Below are 9,425 nucleotides of genomic sequence, written 5' to 3'. Positions count from 1 at the left end.
CCCTCCTAAAGCCCACTACTACTATTTCACCGTGGTACAGTTTCACCGGTTGCTGCAGAACTCTTTTAACCTCGCATCTCTCCACTATGCGCGTCCAGTCTGAGCTCAGTTGGGACGCTGCAGTAGCAGAAAGTGGAGGTATCAGGTATCAGCGAGCCCACAAAATGTGTGTCACCGGGTCTGACTCAACACCCACCTGCCTCAGCTGTCACTCACCGAAACCCTCGGCTTGCTCACTGACTCAAACTACCTGCATGTTAGTCAAATAGCTGCGGGGACAGGAGCAGGGCCATGCAGCACAGGCAGACAACACAGCTGGCTGTGGAAACAAACACAACCAGCACATTAACACACACACACACACTCATGAAAGATGTGGTTTTCTTCTTGCTGTGCACTCACACTCTATCTGCTATGACTGTGTTGAACCATAAGCTGTCAACACATGGAGGAAGATCACTTATTTAGGGTGAGTTAGAGCTGGTTTTAGCTTTAAACTCACAGGAAACTAAATGAACTTAACATCACACACAACCAAGTGCACAAGAGCTTTTATTGGGGGGGCTACTGGAAGCAAATGAAGCAGACTCAGGATGAACGTTAATGTAAAATAGCTTTAATAAGTCGCTGCACTTTCAGCTCCTTAACTTACCGTAATAACAAGCCGCTATCACCGCTAATCACAGCTAAGCTACACGCAATAACCAAGCTCCAGAAGCAGCCTCAGCTCGGGCTCACTCCTCTGCACATTCGCTTGAGGTCACGAAGACATGCCACTCGTTTTGACCAGCGTTTCAAATGGTTGCTCGCGTGTTTATGTGTGTGTTTATTTTACCTTACTGTCTCAGAGCTACCGCGCTCCGCTGTGCTACACCATAATCAGCCGCCCTCCTCTGCACAAAGCGCCGAGTGCGACTGCAGCCGGAGACTACAGGAGACCCGTCCGACTGGAAATAACTCTAAGAATAATGATTTATTGGGGGGGTCGGAGTGGATTTGAACTGATTGGAGAAATCAGCTGTCAGAACTTCGTCCCGGTGTCATGGGCAACGGAAGAGCAGTGAATGCCGGCTGTTATTGTTGTCCGTGTAGACCTGGCGGCAGATAAATAGTTCCGCAGAGTCAGTAGATTTCTAGTGGGTTCTATTTTGTTGTTATTATTCTTTTTTTTTTTTATTTCTGAGTCATCTTATTATTGCAAAAAAGAGACTACAATTCAGATGATTTACAGAGAACAGTATACAAACATATAGAATACAAAAAAACTTTGCCAGGGGAAGCTTATATGTTATTACAAAGAGAAAGAGGACCATGTGTTGACAGTTTAAACCGCCTTTTTGTTGTTGGAGCCAGAAATCAAATAAATATAATTTCATGGAGAAAGGTACAAAATTAGATTTCTTACTGTTGAATTTACATTTGTGAATGTGGAATTTTGCCAACAGAATTAATACATTTTTAATGAAGTACATATTTTCTTTACTTATTTAGCAAAATACCACATTCTCCCACAATAAGGTAAAGTCTTTATAAATATGGTCAATGGTGAATCTGCTGAAGTTTTGCCAAAATGTTCTGGTGTGTATGCATTACCAAAAGAGGTGTAAAACAGTTTCTGGGTGGTCTTCACAAAAAGAACAGTTTGTATTGATGTCTCTTTTAAATTTAACCATGTAATGATTAGCAGGGTAATACCTGTGAATTATCTTTCACCTTCTACTCGGTTCTAGTGGGTTCTGGTTTAAAGGTTAACATACAATCACTACACCTGCTGCTACTGAGTGGATATGTTTTACTGTCGTGTTGTAGCATGCATTAATATCATAACTTGTGTTATTTATTTTATAGTCACTTTTTGTTTTGCACTTCTTAAAACTGTATATGTTTGATGTATGTAAGTTCCTACATAGACATTAGTATTTAAACCTGTACTGTATACATAGCCCTGTCTAGCCTTTATCCTTACTGCTGGATATATTTATATTTTCCGGTGCAATGATTTATTTTTATAACATGCCACTACCTCCTGCTGTAACCTGTGTAATATTCTATTTTAATTTAAATCACATCTGTATAAAAAAAACATTGTATATAGTGTACATACAACCTTAATTCTATTAATGTGTATTTCTTTTCTTTTTTATCTGCTATGTTGTATCTGGAGCTGCTGTAACAAGTGAATTTCCCCAGTGTGGGTCCATCTTATCTTATTTCCAATTATACTGTCACTTAACTTACACGTAGAAAAAAAAAAAACTTCACATTAACACAATAGCCCAGGGAAGATTGTTACACTTCCCCAATCTTGTTTAATATACACAGCTGTTTTTTAACCAAAGTTTAAAATTATCTTCCTAAAGACAAAGGGGATGAGAGAAAGTTTTGCAGAATAATGATATAATAATATAATAATAAAGAATTTGTAACCTGTAAATTATTTATTAATATTAATTATTATTATGTTTAAATACACAGTAAAAAAAAAAACTGTAAACATTTGGGTGAACAAACATAAATGTACTCATATTTCTGTGTATGTACATTGAGAGCAACGTGAAACCAGAGTCAAATTCCTTGTATGTGTGTGCATACCTGGCCAGTAAAAGTGATTCTGATTCAGCAGCATTTATGCTGTAATTGTCATATTCCTTATGAGTGAGCTTTTCTGCCACATTGTAGACCAGCAACCCTTTCCTGTAATACTTTATTTTATTTTATTTACTCTATGAGTCACTCATTTATCTATTTTGGTTTGCCAATTACCTCCAAATTAACTAAATGAACACGTTAATAACACCTTCCAAGATTGATAATAATAATTATAGCCTAATTAAAAAATAATTATGATGGTTAGACTCATCCATACTGTATGACTAAACCTCTTATCTACCTGTCCTGCACACACACACACACACACAGATATGCTATGAAAAGAGCACCATTTGCAAAATAGAAAAATGAGACTCGCTGTTTGAAAAAACAGCTCATTCGTTTCTTGAAGCAAACCCAATTCACCCTAAAGTCTTTGGACAAAACTGTGATTCACTCAGCCAGTTGTTATGGACCCAGGACCATGGGGGTTGTCACTGTAAACAAGAACATGGTCTTGACTGACCTGCCTGGTTAGATGAATGTTTTAAAAAAGAGGAGTCTATTAATATTGGAGCGGATGATTATATTGTATTTCATCTACATCTGTTTAGACAGGTGTTGGCCATCAGGCTTTCTGGGATGCTCACACGCTGAAGGATTTGCCCTCATGACAATGTTATGTTCACTCACTCCTCTTACCATGGTGTGCTTAACACGTTGCTTTTGTTATTCAATGAATGTCAAGTGAGGACAACACATCTGTATTTATTTATGGGAGGGGTACTAATATGTTGTACGGTTGTAACAAAGTGGACAAGAACAGCTGAATAAACTCTTTAAATAAAATGAATGAATTAAAAGACACAAACAATGAAAAGATCAAAATGAACATGAAGTGAGGAAAGGTGAAGTTAGTTCCGCCTTGTCAGGAGCAAGAGATAAAGAACAGACAGTCAGATGGGATCAAGAATTGTGGACAGGAACATACTGAAGGTATCAACTAATAAAACTTTCCACCCTCTCCTCAAATGACTCATAAAAGAGTAAATCCAACATTGAAGATGAAGGCATTCAGTTTGAACTGAAATATTTCTGTCACTTCTGGGTCCATGAGCTCAACAACAGTGTAATGAGGGGGATAATAAAAGTTTGTCGTGCTCTTCTACCCAAAGGGGGTAATTAACTGACAGAGGGTGCACCTTAAGGAATTTCAGATTTCTGTTAATCTGTGCGAACAGCTCTTGAAAAATTAAATGTTAAATTAGCTTCTGTCAACTTTGATGTCTGTAGCCCAACAGTGACTTGGAAAATGTTCACCCAAAGTCAAAAAACATCTGCTGTCTGCACGCCGGGTATTAAAATATTAGGATTTGCCTCTTGCTGCTATGTTGTGTACGTACAATCTAGGCTTTGGGTTGTCTTGAGGGGCAATTTACTGGTCGGCTCACTTTCATCTTCACCCTTCCGACCATGACTGAGATTCAGTCACTCAGCATTGTGGAACAGGTAATGCAAATTTCAGAGACTAAAGAAATCTGAGGTTGTGTTGTTTACTCTCCTCACGATGCTATTCTGGGTACTGATTAATTTGATTTAACATCAAATTAATGTTGATATTTTAAGACCATTTGCTTTGTTGTAAATAGGTGACCTTAATGTCGATTTATAGCAATACTAATCAGTCAACCACTTTCAACTGTAAAAACACAGGATATGAATAACCAAATTGTATTTTTCTGCAGGTTTTACTTTTGTTTTCCACTTTTTTCTGCAGATCGTAAAGTATTTTTTATCAGGGGTGCCTAAACGTTTTCCCTTGGAGGGCCAAAAGTGAAACTTAAAAGTGGCCACTAGTTATCAGCAAAACCTATTATATGGTATTTTTAAGATTTTATACTTTATTCTCTGATTCTTAAACAATAGTACATGTACCACTGGTAGTACACGAGACATCTAGAGATGCTTAAACTGTGAGATCCCTGAAATGTAATTTAAAATGTGTTAGTAAGATGGTAAGTGGAGGTAAAATTAACGGTTTCTGTATGAACTGTCTGTAGCTGATTAGGGTGGGACTAGACTACTGTATTTCTTTCTGTACTTATTTCTGAGGTTTGTGGTTAAATATAGTTTCAGACAGAGTTGAACATTGCCTTAATTGACTGACTTCCTGCACAAAGTGTCACTCTGACCACCATGCTCAGATAATAACAAGTAATAACAATTGTGATTTGTAATAATAAGGGATCCTACATAATCAAAGAGCATTTTTACCTCACAAAAATAAAAGATCATAAACAGCAAGTTTTTATAATTTTTTTTCAGTCTAATTTTAATTTAACTTTTTTGCTTGAAACACCTGGCGGCCCAAATCAAACCTTATGGCGGGCTTTGGCCCATGGGTCCCAGTTTCGGCAGCCCTGAATTAGATACACAAGGAAATCAGCTAACTTGTGTTTTAGCAGGTGTTTGAAAATGATGCATTTACTTTATTACTCACAACCTAATGATGATTTTCCAGGCAGCAAAGTGCGTTAAAATTGCTGTGTCTAGGCACAGAGATAAATCCTAACCTCTGCATGGTAGTTCACCATGACAATGCTAACATGCTGTTGTTTAGTAGTTATAATAATTACCATGCTCAATCTCTTTAGCTTGTTAGCATGCTACCATTTGCTAATTAGAACTTAAAGACAAAGTACAGCTGTGGCTGATGGGAATGTCATTAGTTTGTGAACTGTGAACTGTGTCTTAAACATTTTATTTTTGACCTGATGATGGCATTAGATACGAACTCAGGGGATCACCAAAGTCAGGAGTTCAGAGTTAGGATTCGTCTGCTGGGCACCATGAATCTCTGCATAACAAATTGTGACAATCCATCCAACAGTTGTTGAGATATTTAAGTCTGGATCAAAGGATTCTGTTATAATTTGAACAACTTCCATAAATGAGAGGACTGCCATTTCAATCTTTCACCTATAACTTGGTATGTATTTTGTTATCTTAAGTCATCCATGTTATACCATCAAAGTGACATCTGGCTGTCAATTTAAATTAGACTGTCACTGTGACTGCAGCAGCAGTGACAGTGGCCCCAGTGGCTCTAATCTTAATCATGTAAAACCAAAGTGTTACACCTGGGGCTTTGTTCTCCCTGCTGGACCACGTGACCCAGATGTGAGCGTGGTGTCTACTCAGTTTAAGGGGAAAACTTCTCTGCAACAACATGACTAATGCACATGTCATAATAATACAAATCCCGTCTTATACTGCGTGCTTGCTTTACTTCTGTTGCACGGTTGCCACAACCACAGGTGGTTTAAAAACAAGCAAGAACAACTCAATGTACACTTGAAACAAGAAAACAAATTACCTATCTGCAAGCAGAACACATGATCCAAAATGATGGCTGAACAAACAATGGCATAGGGCTTTTCTTTTTAAACTAAGCTTTGCACATAATTTAGATAAAATTGAATTAAACTTGAGTTAAATTACTGTAAGTGCAGCAGCTGGTTTTGAGAGGAGTAAGTCTCTTAGTTTAGTTATTTAAGGTAAACCCCAGCACCCATTTGTCAGGTCAGAAAAAGACATAAACAGCCTAACACATTACAGGACAGCAGCTTAGTAAGTGGCTCCTCCCTCAGGGTCCCATTAGATTAACTGTTAATACCCTAGTTGATACTCAGACATATATGTAGGGAGAATGTGTAACTTGATAGCAAAAGGATGTCTTTTAACCATAAATGGGCACCGACACAGATGAAAAGGTGGTGGCAGTACTTTGTCGTACTGTCCTCAGGCATGTGGAAATCTGATGTAATGTGCAATTTATGCCAGCACCAAGAGTCACATGCTCATAGCTATCAAAAGCTTATATTAGCAGGTGACTCATGTGTGGAAGCATGGGAGGACTGTTACCTCCTGTGGAATACAGTTCACTTCAAAATGAATAAAAATATGTAACACATACATTTTTCATTTTCAATCAAAATAAATATTTGCTTTGTTAAAGGACCAGTGTGTATTGATTTTAGTGGCCATCTAGTTGGTGAGTTGCCCAGATTGCAACCATTTGTAATACAGCATCACACATCCCTTACCAAGCATGTAGGAGAAACTAGTGTGGTTGTGAAACTTGTGAAAAACGTCCATTCTGGGCTACTGTAGAAATATGACGGCTAACATTGCCGCCCTGCTCCCTCTGTAGATAAAAAGGGCTCATTCTGAGGCACCAAAAACACAACAATTCCCATTTTCAGGTAATTATACACTAATGAAAACATACCTTTGAATATTATGTTCCATTTCTGCCTATAGATCCTCCTTAATGTTACACACTGGACCTTTAATGCAAAAAAAATATGACATGAGTTTAATACACTTCTGTTGTGTTATTAAATTGAAATATGTTTTAATCAACATTTCTTCCACAGTAGTCAGGGCTTTTTGAGTTTTAGCACAGAATAGGTGAGTGGTGTTACACACAGCACTTTCGATGAGGGGATGGAAACATCTGTACAGCAGATACACCAGACATGCTCACTGTTTGACAGAACAGCTTGTTTGGTTTGAAGTCATTCCAGCTCCGCAGTATTTTAATGCAACAAGTGAGTTACTATCTCTGCCTGGCATCATTGACGTAAAGAGCGAGTCCATTTTCTTTCATCACAGACAAAAGGATTTAAAGTCTCCCACTTATACGCACAGAACTATCACCTAAAATGAACTTGAGCAGTACTAACTTTTGTTTGATCAGTGAAATCCTCCTTTATTTGAATATGGGAGGAGGAGGGAAGATGTTTCTCGTGACGAATACAAATGACCATGGAAATTAGTTAACTTTTATTTCTATATTCAAATATGAGTGCTGAAAATCATTTGTATGATAATCCTTCGTGGCTGACTACGGTTTGTGCGTGACTCCTGAATTATCCCAACATTGCACACCTAAAATACTCTATATAACCCAGTGTATGAGTGTGTGTGTGTGTGTGTGTGTATAAGTCAAATCTGTAGCAAACACTGATACAATTTATTGGAAAAGGGAGCATTCTATCAGCAGCCCCTTGAGAAGAGGTAATGTTTCCCATCAATAATCTTCCAGACAATAGCACAATGTTTGTGGGAGATCTGAATGGAACTTTGAGCTCATACAGCTGCAACAACAGATACACAGGAAGGCTCAGATTTGCCAGATGGTGCTATGTTTCAAAAACAGGAGAACTTGGAGTTGTTGCATATAGCCTTACTTTCCATTAGTAACGAATCACCATTGCAATTTAAGATTTTACCCACTTTTCTTAAAGCACGCTTTGATGTGTAATAGAGGATTGCGTTATAATTACAATGAGGATCATTATTATGTTTTGGTCCATCAAAATGGTAAATACAAAGACACTGATTAATTTGACGGGTAAACTGTAATGATTTAATAGGCACTTTTCACAGCAGCTGCTAATACGTTTGAGTGTTTATCTAGTCAGGCCCACAACACAACAGCACTGAAGCTGCTTCTTACTCTGCTACACACATAACTTCTACTCTTTTGTATATGTAATTTAATACAAATTTGTACCTTTTTGATCAGTGTATTTCACCAAAGACATGACTAGAAACATACACACTCTTTGAAAGTATAAAAAAGAACTATTAAATACTACTAATTTTCTAGCAGGGCAACCTAGAGGGCACATTTATCACATTACCTTGCACACTGGCCACCGTAAAAGGGCACTAAATCATGCACTTTTGGGTATTATCATGATGGCTTTAGGAGGGTAGATCTGGAAAATAAAATAGCTCAAGGCTAAACTATACAAAGTGAAAACCTGCTGCCCATGTGCTACTAGGTGCAGACAATACAAACATGCCCCCTCAGAACACCTGTGTCAGTCAGAGTCTGGTCTTGGCCTCAAGTCATGCCAGCAGCTACCAATAGCACAAAAGGACTGAGGGCTTACAGTAACATTTCTGCATTGCCAACACTAAAATGTGCTTGCAATAAATGTCTCCAACATGGACTATGATTCAGAATCCAAGAAAGAGGCCAAGACCTCACAAGCGAAGGCATCTTGGATGTTTCTGTTTGGAAGAAAGCAGATAAAGACAAAAAAAGTGTAGGATTCTGTCACAAACACAACTAACGACAAATTCTGTGAGACTGTGTGACAAAGCTCCTAGTGTTATAACTTAGTCTTACTTTCGTCATACTTCAAATGACGAGACACTAGAGCTTTCACACAGACATTCACCTTTAGTGAATGAAAACGGTTACTCACTTTGGATCAAGCTAACAACAAAACATCAGTTTCATCAAAACAAAGTCACAACACCCCAAATAAATCCACTGTAGACTGCAATATCATATAAAAATACAATGGTGGTTTAAGGCCGTCCACATGGTGTGAGTACAACATCTCTAAAAATAACAAGTATATAAATCCCAAATTCTGAGTCTGATGGGTTGAGATGGGTTTCTAAAACAATCAAATGAAAGTGAAATTATCTTGAGGTTCTTAGTGAGTCAGAGTCTCTGCTATGACAAACTTTCATGGAACATGACCTAATGACCTTGTGTTGGACTGTGTATGTAGTCTGCTTTTAGAAAAGGAACATAGAGCCAAGACAAACATGTCCATTGATATACTCCCCTTCAGTGTCCTGTAAAAAAAATGTTGTCTGTTGACTGTTTATTTTATGTCTCTTTCTATTCACTTATTTAGTTAGAACTGTGCACTATTTATTTATGTTTTTATACTTAATGTGCTGTATGTCGCGCATGTATAGCATATTTGACAAATAAAGCTGACTTTGACTTTGACTTTGACTAT

The 9,425-nt window shown here is 37.8% G+C and overlaps 1 protein-coding gene across 3 annotated transcripts in view; it reads right to left on the bottom strand.

The window, feature by feature from the left end:
* ube2f (ubiquitin-conjugating enzyme E2F (putative)) overlaps window positions 1–1,074 on the bottom strand; it is a 42,090-nt gene extending 41,016 nt beyond the window's left edge. Inside the window, exon 1 of one of the 3 annotated variants that reach the window (XM_035676000.1) lies at window positions 836–1,074. The gene's annotated coding sequence lies outside the window, so the exon portion shown is untranslated. Of the gene's footprint in view, window positions 1–652; window positions 809–835 lie in introns of those variants that run through there. The other 2 variants (XM_035676001.1, XM_035676002.1) reach the window with 2 other exon arrangements.
* Window positions 1,075–9,425: the final 8,351 nt, after the last annotated feature.

The sequence above is a fragment of the Morone saxatilis genome, unplaced genomic scaffold, assembly GCF_004916995.1.
Source record: "Morone saxatilis isolate NCDOM2014 unplaced genomic scaffold, NCSU_SB_2.0 Contig5, whole genome shotgun sequence".
Classification (NCBI taxonomy): Eukaryota; Metazoa; Chordata; class Actinopteri; family Moronidae; genus Morone; species Morone saxatilis.
This window is presented reverse-complemented; position numbering and strand designations above follow the sequence as displayed.